Raw genomic sequence first — 10,277 nt, 5'->3', positions numbered from 1 at the left:
ATCTTCGGTCTCTAGGCGGACTGCGCCGGGCCTGGTGACTCGTATTACCCGATAAGGGCCTTCCCACTTCGGTGTCAACTTGTTGGAATTCTTGGCCGACTGAACGCGCCGAAGAACAAGGTCGCCTTCCTCAAAGCTTCAGGCATGAACCTTGTAGCTATGGTAGCGGCACAAGGCTTGCTCGTAGCGTGCTGCTCTCACAGCCGCCCGAAGACGATCTTCCTCAAGGAGCATTGCGTCATCTTGCCGCAACTGCTCTTGCTCAAGCTCATCATAGGCGAGCATTCGAGGTGACCCGTATATGAGTTATGTGGGGAGAACTGCCTCCGCCCCATATACTAGGGCAAAGGGTGTCTGACCGGTGGCTCGATTTGGCGTCGTCCTGATCGACCAAAGAACCGCCGACAACTCATCAATCCAGCGCCGTCCACTCTTGTGCAGCTTGTCAAAGGTCTTCGTTCTCAGGCCTCGCAACACTTCAGCATTTGCCCTCTCCGCTTGGCCGTTGCTCCGTGGGCGTGCCACGGAAGCAAAACAGACCTTGCTATCGAGGTCTTGCATGTAATTCATTAAGGCATGGCTCGTGAAGTGCATGCCGTTGTCGGTGATAATCCTGCTTGGCACACCAAAACGACAGACCAGTCCCTTGAAGAACTTGACGGTTGACTGAGCAGTCACCTTTCTCACTGCTTCCACTTCCGGCCACTTTGCGAACTTGTCGATTGCAACGTACAAGTACTCAAAGCCCTCGACAGCGCGGGGAAAAGGGCCCAGTATATCGAGCCCCAGACCGAGAATGGCCAGGAGAGAGGGATTGTTTGAAGAGCTTGAGCTGGTTGATGAAGCTTCTTTGAATGGAACTGACACGCTTCACACTTGGTTACTAGTGCCGTCGCATCCTGGAGGGCGGTGGGCCAGAAGAAACCTTGCCGGAATGCCTTGCCGGCGAGGGCCCTCGACCCTATGTGGGAGCCACATATGCCTCCATGTATCTCCGCCAACAGCTCCAGTCCTTCCTCGCGGGGGATGCACTTCAATTTTACACCGTTCGGCCTCCTCCTGTATAGGGCGTCATCAACAAACTGGTACAGGGCAGACCGACGGGTAACTCTTTCCGCTTCTTCCTGCTCCTCAGGAAGCTCCCCTGTTTGGAGGAATCGGATGGTATGCTGCGCCCACGCCGGAGCCTGGGGCTACGGCGAGGACCAAAGGCATTTCCTCCGTCATGGGAGCGGTTGTCTCTACGGCCAGGGCTTGACGCCCTGCCGGAGCCAGCTGCTCCTTGGCAGGCTCAGGGTCCACGGCAACATCCTTGCCGGCAGCCCCAGGGGGCTCGGCGGGAAAGTACTTGTCGGGGCCCGATTTCCTCCACTTGTTCTGCTCTGTTGATGGTTCGACGGATGGCTGAGTTAACCGGAGCAAAAAGGTACCCGGCTCCACGGGTAGCTTGAATGCAGCACGCTTTGACAGGTAATCGGCGATGTCGTTCTCCGCTCGGGGGACGTGCTCCGCTTGGATGCCATCAAAGCGCTCCTCCAGCTTACTCACCTCATCTACGTAGGCCTCCATCAATGGGCTCTGGTAATCCTTGTTGACCTGTCTGACAACAAGCTGCGAGTCACCCCTGACGATGAGCTTCTTAACCCCGAGGTCTGCCGCAATCCTGAGACCGGCAAGCAGCCCCTCGTACTCCGCAGTGTTGTTGGTGGACATCTCCCTGGGAAAGTGCATCTGGACCACGTAGTTGAGGTGCTCTCCGGTGGGTGCGACAAGCAGTACGCCGGCACCGGCGCCTTGCAGCGAGAAAGCCCCATCAAAGTACAAGATCCAGTCGCGGTCTGCTTCCTTGCCGGGGTGGGCGGTCTCCTGGATTTCTTCGTCGGGCGTTGAGGTCCATTCTGCAATGAACTCCGCCAAGACTCTGCTCTGGATTGTCGACGTACTTTCAAACTTCAAACCAAAACTTGACAACTCCAAGGCCCATTCCACAATCCTTCCGGTTGCATCTGGGTTATGCAGTATCCGTTGCAATGTGAGGCGGGTGACGACAGTGATCTCGTGGGCTTGGAATTAATAACGCAGCTTCCTCGAGGCCATAAGGAGGCCGAAGAGCAATTTTTTCATACCGGAGTACCTCGACCTAGCCCCTTACAAGAGGGAGCTGACAAATTAAACCGGGTGCGCTACATCATCTTCTTCTTCTGCACCGCCTCACCTGACTGCGCAGGCACTGCCTTGGTGGCGTCAGACCCTGCTGGGGGACCTGCCTTGCCGGCACCAGGCCCTGTCTAGGGGATCTTTGGCTTGCCATCCGCTGGTTCTGCCATCGCCACTGCCTCCCCGTCGACCTCCCTCTGCGCCACCAGTGCAGCGCTGACCACTTGATTCGTCGCCGCTAGATACAGCAGCAACGGCTCTTGTGGTTTAGGCCCAACCAGTATTGGCGTGGAGGAAAGGTATTTCTTCAGGTCCTGCAACACCGCCTCGGCTTCTGGCGTCCACTCCATTGGGCCTTCCTTCTTCAAGACTTTGAAAAAGGGAAGGGCACGCTCGGCGGACTTGGAGATAAATCGGCTCATGGCGGCGGCGTAGCCGGTGAGTCGTCGCACATCTTTGATCCGCTTGGGTGCCTCAATCTGCTCAATGGCTTTGATTTTGTCTGGGTTTGCCTCGATCCCGCGCTGCAACACAAAGAATCCGAGAAGCTTGTCGGACGGAACGCCGAAGACACACTTAAGGTTGATCTTGCGCAGATTGGCGAATGTCTCTTCCAGATCTTGCACGAGAGTTGCCCCGTCCTTGGTTTTGACCACTATGTCATCCATGTATGCTTCCATATTTCTATGAAGCTGGGGCTCAAAACCAATTTGGACTGCTCTTGCAAACGTCGAGCCAGCACTCTTCAACCCGAAAGGCATCCGTAAAAACCAATACGTACCACATGGGGTGATGAATGTTGTCTTCTCCTCATCTTCCCTTGTCATGAAAATTTGGTGGTAGCCTGAGTAGGCGTTCAGGAATGACAACAGATCACACCCGGCCGTGGAGTCAACAATCTGGTCGATGCACGGCAACGGGAAGGGGTCCTTAGGACAAGCCTTATTGATATCTGTGTAGTCAATACACAGCCTCCACTTCCCATTTGCCTTGCGCACTACTACCGGATTGGCCAACCACGTCGGGTGGAGCACTCCTCTCACCAGCCCTGCCGCTTCCAACTTCCTGATCTCCTCTGTGATGAACTCTTGCCTCTCCAGAGCCTGCTTTCTGACCTTCTGCTTGACGGGCCGCGCATGAGGGCAGACAGCTAGGTGGTGCTCAATCACCTCCCTGGGAACACCGGGCATGTCGGATGCTTGCCATGCAAACACGTCGACATTTGCCCGCAGGAAGGTGACGAGCGCGCCTTCCTATTTGCTGTCGAGGGTGGAGCCTATGGTGAATGCCCCTCCCGTGCCATCCTCCCTGACGGACACCTTCTTGGTCTGCGGTGGCTCGACTCTGGATTTCTTGCTCTTGTCGGTAGAGCTCTCGGGCACGTCCTCGACGGTAGCGCAACACTCCGAGGAGGTGCGCTTGCCGGAGTGGGCGCAAGAGGTCTTGCCGGGCTTCTTCTTCCCTCCCGGGCCTTCAGTGGCTGGAGCAAGTGCCTTGACGGCAGTTGCTGCAACTGCTTCCCGGTAGAGTTGGTCGGCGCAAATTAGTGCGTCCATCTTGTCGGAGGGGACGGAGATGATGGTCAACGGCCCGGGCATCTTTAGCATGTTGTAGGCGTAGTGTGATGCCGCCATGAACTTGGCTAGTGCCGGGCGGCCGAGGATCCCGTTGTAGGGCAAGGGGATCTCGGCCACGTCGAAGATGATCCTCTCCGTCCTGTAGTTCAACTCTCCTCCGAACGTCACGGGCAGTGTGACCTTCCCCTTCGGCTGGCTCCTCCCCAGATTGACCCCTTGAAACGTGCCCGTTTCTTCAAGGTCTCCATCAGGAATTTGCGGCCTTTTGATCACGACGGGCGAGATCAAGTTCAGGCCGGCCCCGCCGTCGACCAACATCTTGTTCACCTTGAGGTTGCGTATCATTGGTGAGACCAACAATGGCAAACACCCGACCGCGGTTGTGCGGTCAGGGTGGTCCTCGGCGTCAAAGATGAGGGGCGTGCTGGACCACTTTAGCGGCTTCTGAGCGTCGAACGACGGCTCCGCTGCTGTAATCTCACGCGCCCACTGCTTGAGCTGGTGGTGAGAAGTATGCAGCGAGGCGCCACCATCGACGCACATGGCCTCCGTAGCCTTCTGGAACTCTTGCTCACCGGACTCGTCGTCCTCTTCGTGATCATCGTCTTCTTGTTTCTTGTCACAGCCCCGGGCGGGCCTCTCTTGCTGGTTGTCCTTGCCGCGGCGGCCTCCTTGGCCGCCACGCTTCTTGCCGGATCCCTCGGCAGCATCCTGGTCCTTCTCCTTGTCCCACCTCTCGTACTCAGCTTTTTTCTTCTCAGGAAGCAGCTCGACTTGTCGGCAGTTCTGGAGGTCATGGCCCTTGGTGCGGTGGATCTTGCAGTATTGCTTGTCGGAGCTTCTTGGCTTGTCGGTAGCCGCCAAGGCCCGGCAGGCGGCGCACCCAGCAATATCCTTGCCGGGGTCGTCTGCCTTGACCTTCTTGGCAGCGCCGGTGTCGTCAGATCCTTCAACGGCAAGCACGACCTTGCCCTTGCGTTTCCTGTTGCAACGCCGACCCTTCTTCGTCGGGGCGGCGGCGTCTTCGTCGGAGGAGTCGGCTTCCGCGCCGGCGTCTTCGCCGGGGTACTTCCTTCCTTCTTCAGCCCGGGCGCACTTATCGGCCAGAACGTAGAGTTCAGCTACATCCCTAACCTTGGTCATCGCCAGCTCTTCGTGCATCTTGCAATTGCGCATGTTCTGATAGAACGCGCTGATCACAGCGGCGGGATGAACGTCAAGGATGTTGTACTGCACCCGGCTGAACCTCTGGATGTACTTGCGCAGGGTTTTCCCTTCCTTCTGGGGGATGATATGTAAATCACTGGCCTGGCCCTGAGCTTGGTGGCCTCCTGTGAAGGCGCCAACGAACTCATGGCACAGATCCGACCAAGAAGAAATGGAATCTGCCGCGCCAGCGGGAAATAATTGGCAAGCACCTTGTCGTCGCGAGCTCTGGCAGCCTGCATCGCGATGGTGTAGATGCGGAGGAACTCGGACGGATGGGTCTTGCCTGTGTACTTTTCGCCGACGTCGGGCTTGAACGTGCGGTGGGACGACCACTGGAACTGCCGCAGCTCGCGGGTAAAGGCCGGCAGCCCACCTCGTAAGGTAGGCCGCCGGAGCCCCCCGATGCTGGGTGGTCCATAGCGGGTCCTGCCCGCTTGTCCGACTGGTAGCGTGTATCACGCCGGCGCTCAATAGTGGTTCGAGCATCTTCGTGAGCTCGTTCTCGAAGAACTTAGCGCTGGTCACGGTGGGTCCGCTGGTCGGATGACGCTATAGAGATATTATCACAAGCGTCGTCACGACGGGCCGACGCCCGCGGCAGCTGGCGAGGGGGAGGGGGGTATACTATGACCACAGCACCCCCGGTCTTCCCCGCGCTGGCATGTGATGGCTCGGTGGAGCGCCGACCCGAGGGTCCCACCGGTCGCGGGCCGTCTTTGTTGGCGACGGCGACGAGGCTCCTGATGGTGGCCCTCCACTCGTCGAGCTTCTCCGCAGCAGGAGATAAGTCGAGGAGCAGATGCGCGCGCGCCAAAGCTTCCGCTAGCGTGGGTGGCGGCGATAGCTGCATGGACTGTGGCGTGCTTCGACTTCTAACCACGTTAGAAGGAGCTCCATCACGACCCAGCGGCTGCGTGCCATTTTCGCCAGCACTTCGGCGGGCATGCTGAACTCCTTCGTCCCGCGGATGACGCAGAGGGCTCTTCCCACGGCGATGCCTAGGGTCGTCCGCGTGGTGACGCTGCTCGTCGTGCACACCACGGGAAGAGCGCGCAGTGGTCGCCGGCGTGGGTGTCTTGGAGGTCGGTGCGCCACCCGGGGGTGGCACAACGACACCCCTGGAGGGCCCCGCGCCGCCTGCGGGGGGCCTAGCTCCGTCTTTGGATCTGGCGACGTGCGGCCGGTCGTCGGGCGTGGGAACGACGCCGCTCGCCAGGCTCTGACTGCCAGGGCGATGCTGGTGCTCACGGACCGCGGCCCGGGTCCTGTCTGCGATAGGCCCGCTGCTCGCCCGCACTGGCATGGGCCGTTTGGCTCCCAATGAGGCAATCGTCGTTGCCGTCTTCTTTTTGGGAGCCATGGCGACGAAGAGCTGCTAGGCTAACTACCAGACCAGATTCTCACAATTGCGCCCCCTACCTGGCGCGCCAAAGATGTTGGTGTGGAACGACACCTATGGGATCACAAGAATCCCTACTACGGTTGCCGGGGCGCAGGGTTGCGAGAAGAGCAGGATTAGTAATCGGCAAAAGGATCATTTACCCAGGTTCGGGCCGCGAGGACGCGTAAAACCCTAGTCCTGCTTTGGTGGATGTATTGAGTGTCCTTGAGCTCTCGAACTAGCTATGGTGAGTGTGTGGTTCGAAAGAGCCGAATCCTTCTCCAGTATGCCATGGGCCTCCTTTTATAGTCGAAAGGGGCTGCCACAATGGCACACAGGAGGTGGAAAGGTATACAGTACCACGATCTTATCGCTCGTATCATAGGACAAGACACATTTAATGCGTAGCTGAGGTGTCCTCTTGCTTTATTGGGGACGGGAGCGAGGCCCGTCCCGTCGGCCGCCGCTCCTCCTTTCTTGGAAACGCGCCCTGGCCAGGGATGCATGCGGTGCCACGTAGGCAGGCAGGCAGCTGAGGTGGCGCGGTGGTCGGGTCTTCACGAAGAGTTGCATGCCGCCACGCAGGCGTGTGCTGAGTTGGCTTGGAAGCTGCAGTTGCCACGCAGGTGCCCGCTCGGCTGGTTGGGCTGGCAGCTGCATGTGAATGGCGGTGGAGACTTGGTAGGTGCGGGCTTGGCAGTGGCCTTGCTGGCGCCCCTGGTGAGGGCCTCGCCGGGTGGCCCGGCAAGGGTCTTGCCGTGGCGCGCGGTTGTCCCCAGCAAGGATCTTGCCGGGGGTCTTGTGGCTTTCCTCGGCAAGGATCTTGCTGAGGATCGTCGTCTTCTAATCCTCATCTGATCTTAAGTGTTCCTTGTCTTCACAAAGATCTGCATGCCACCATGGAGGCGCCTCCCGAGCCCTGGTCCGATGTGGTTGATGGTGTTGGAAACTGTGGGCTCAAGGGTGGTGCGCTCCGCTGGTGTGGGCGAGCCGCCCCGGCAAGGGTCTTGCCGGGGCCACTGAGGCTGTCCCGAGAAGGGTCTTGCCGGGGGAACCTGCTTCGTCCCTCTGCTCTTTGTGGTCTTGGCCTTGGCGTTGTGCTGGCTGCCTCGGGCTTTGGTTTTACCTCGGTTCACCTCCCCTGCTCTGCTTGGTGTGGCCATGGGCGCGGCTCCGACTGTCCGTGCACAGGTAAAGGGGTACAAAGGTGCGCCCCTTCTTTTGTACACGGACAGTTAGCACAACACCTCTACGAAGATACCACATGAATATTTTAACTTTTAGTGGAATCTTTGCCTTCCAGATTTTCTTGTTATTGCTCTCCGGTACCTCAGAAGGCGTGAGCGCACGATACATAGAGTCTACCGTGAAAGACCCCGATGTAGTAAGGTTCCAGCAAAATACATCACGGCCTTGCGTCAGGTTAATCAGATCCAGATGGGATAAGAGATTATGCCATGACATAAGTCGGGCGCCGACCAAATCCCGCCTGAACGAAATATTCGGCGGGGATGAGCTGAGCACCTGCGTAATAGTATTTTTCTTATCGCGAGCAATGTTGTACAAGGATGGATATTGTTCTCGGAGGCTGGCATTGCCTAGCCAGATGTCTTTCCAGAAACGAATCTCCGACCCGTCCTTTATCGCGAAAGACCCAAAGCGAGAGAGTTGTTTCTTTGCCGCCATTAGGCCAGCCCAAAAGCGTGAGTCACCAAGTTTCCAATATGCCTGAGACACCGTCTTTTGGCCTAGATACTTGTTGCGCAGCATGGTTTGCCAAACACCATCCTCAGTAAGAAGTTTGAACAACCATTTACTAAGTAGGGCCTCATTCTTGACCTGCAGGTCATGAATTCCAAGGCCACCATGGTCTTTCGGCCTACAAACCACGCTCCATTTGGTCAGCCGGTATTTTTTCTTTTCACCATCTCCTTGCCAATAGAATCTAGACCTAAAATAGTCCAATCTTTGCAAGACCCCTTTTGGGAGTTGGAAGAAAGAAAGCATATAGAGAACCATATTTGTGAGGACAGAGTTTATCAAAACCAGCCGTCCTCCAACTGAGAGCAACTTGCCTTTCCAACTGCTCAACCGTTTCTCTAGCCGCTCCTCTACATGCTTCCACTCCGCAATGGTGAGACGTCGATAATGGATCGGTATTCCCAGATATTTGATCGTGAATTGGCCAAGTGCGCAACCAAATAGGTCCGCGTAATCGGCCGCTACCTCGACGGCTTCTCCAAATCAAAACACTTCGCTTTTATGGAAGTTAATTTTAAGACCTGACATTGCTCAAACGCTGACAACAGGAGTTTCATGTTTCGAGCCTTGTCCAGGTCATGTTCCATAAAAAGTATTGTGTCATCAGCATATTGCCGAATAGAGAGGCCACCATCCACAAGGTGTGGCACTACCCCAGCAATTCGCCCGTCCTGCTTGGCGCGCTCAATCAGAATAGCCAACATGTCAACCACAATGTTAAATAACATTGGGGACATGGGGTCACCCTGCCGTAGTCCTTTTTTTGTCTGGAAGTAATGACCTACATCATCATTGACTTTGATGGCCACGCTACCTCCAGTTACAAAATTTTGGATCCACTGGCACCATTTTTCAAAGAAACCTTTCATCCTTAGGGCTTGTTGGAGGAAAGACCATTTGACCTTGTCATAGGTTTTTTCAAAGTCAATTTTGAATACTACTCCACTTAGGTTTTTCCGATGCATCTCGTGGACGGTCTCATGCAGGATTACTACACCATCAAGTATATTCCTTCCTTGCATGAAAGCCGTTTGAAATGGTCGGACAACATGGTTAGCTATCGAGTTAAGCCGATTCGTAGCCACTTTGGTGAAAATCTTGAAACTGACATTAAGGAGGCATATGGGTCTGAACTGCTGGATCCGTTCAGCCTCCTTAATATTTGGCAACAAGACAATCTTGCAAAAATTAAGCCTAAATAGCTCAAGTCGGTCGGCATGAAGACAATTGAACAACTTCATAAGGTCAGCCTTGATGATATCCCAGAAATTCTGACAGATTCTGTGGGGAAACCATCTGGGCCTAGAGCTTTGTTATGTTCCATTTGGAACATAGCAGCTCTCACCTCCTCTTCCAAGAATGGTGCCGTCAGGATATCGTTTTCTTCTGTCGTGACTTGTGGAATGTCATCTGTTCGGGTCTCGTCAAGGGTGAAATTCCCTTCAGCCGACGCTCCGAACAGAGATTTGTAGTAGTCGGTGATATACTTTTTGAGCTCCTCTTCACCTTCGATCCGCCCCTCATCTTGTTGGAGACTATAAATACATTTCTTCCTATGCCGCCCATTAGCGACCAATTGGAAGTATCTTGTATTACTATCACCCATCAAAATGAAATCGGCTTTGGATCTCTGGTAGTATTTGATCTCCTCTTCTCGCAGAAGACGGGCAATCTTCTCATTAGATTGATTTTTTAATTCAACCTCTTGTTGAGATAAGATGCGCGTCTCTGCAATTTTGTCGAGGTCATCAATAATGGTAGAGAGCCGTTGTTTTTCTTTTTTATAAATCCCGTTGGTATGTTTTGCCCATCCAGAGAGGTGTTGCCTCATGGCCCTTATTTTAAAGTTCCATCTCTGAATAGGTGTACGACCAACAGCGGGCCTCTCCCAAATATTCTTGATCATGTCTACAAATCCATCCCTATGCATCCATCCCAATTCAAATTTGAAAGGGCGTCGGGCAGCTGGTTTCATAGAATTAGAATCCAGAATGATGGGTGCATGATCCGATAAAGCCTCAATACGCTCTAGGGCTCGCACGGTTACCAGAGGAAATTTTAGTTTCCATTCGGTATCCATGAGTACCCTATAAAGCTTCTCGTATGTCGGCACATGTCGGTTATTAGCTTAAGTGAACTGCCGTCCCGACATACTGGCCTCCCGAAGATCCAAACTGCCTATCACAGCATTG

The sequence above is a fragment of the Aegilops tauschii genome, chromosome 3 (assembly GCF_002575655.3).
Source record: "Aegilops tauschii subsp. strangulata cultivar AL8/78 chromosome 3, Aet v6.0, whole genome shotgun sequence".
NCBI lineage: Eukaryota > Viridiplantae > Streptophyta > Magnoliopsida > Poales > Poaceae > Aegilops > Aegilops tauschii.
Note: the sequence above shows the minus strand (reverse complement) of the source record.